Raw genomic sequence first — 693 nt, forward strand, 5'->3', positions numbered from 1 at the left:
TGATCGTAGCTGTAACATCAATTGGTCGAATTCCCCCGTCCAGTTGCCTAAAAGATAACTTGACAGTTGTTTAGACAAATTTGCTGCCTGGGTATAGTTATAATACTGAATAGCAGTAATACAAAGCCCTTCATATTTTTGAACACATCCCAGCTGAGCCAACTGCCACGTGATATCAACCTGTTCCTGAACAAGGTCAAACCTTTGATTTAACAGCATCAGTCCTCCTTTTAATTGTGCAATGGCCACTTGTTGTAAATCCAGAGCTCTGGCTGTAGTAGCCGACAGGTTATTTAAAGTCTGAGCCGTCTGCACAGTATGTGACATGGCGACAGCGGCAGCCATCGCACCCTCAGCAGCCACAGCTATAGCAGTTACAATGGCCGCAGTGATGCCAAAATCTCTCTTATGCCTAAACAAGGTTACAGCTTGAGAAGCATCTACCGGCACAGGCGCCCAAAGCAGAATGTGTGTAACTATAGCTAATGGATACTGAGAACTCCAGCAGGTAGCATAATAGCAGGTTTCATTAGTACAAGCACACACATCATCTGAGCATACAGAGGTGTTGTTAATTACCAAAAACACAAAAGGGGAAACCACACACATGGGGGTAGGCTGATAGCTAATTACCGTATAATTTTTACTAAAATGACCATTGGCACCCACAGTATGGGCAGTACTAATCAAATT

The sequence above is a fragment of the Dipodomys spectabilis genome, unplaced genomic scaffold, assembly GCF_019054845.1.
Source record: "Dipodomys spectabilis isolate Male_0828 unplaced genomic scaffold, ASM1905484v1 ptg000708l, whole genome shotgun sequence".
NCBI classification, from domain to species: Eukaryota; Metazoa; Chordata; class Mammalia; order Rodentia; family Heteromyidae; genus Dipodomys; species Dipodomys spectabilis.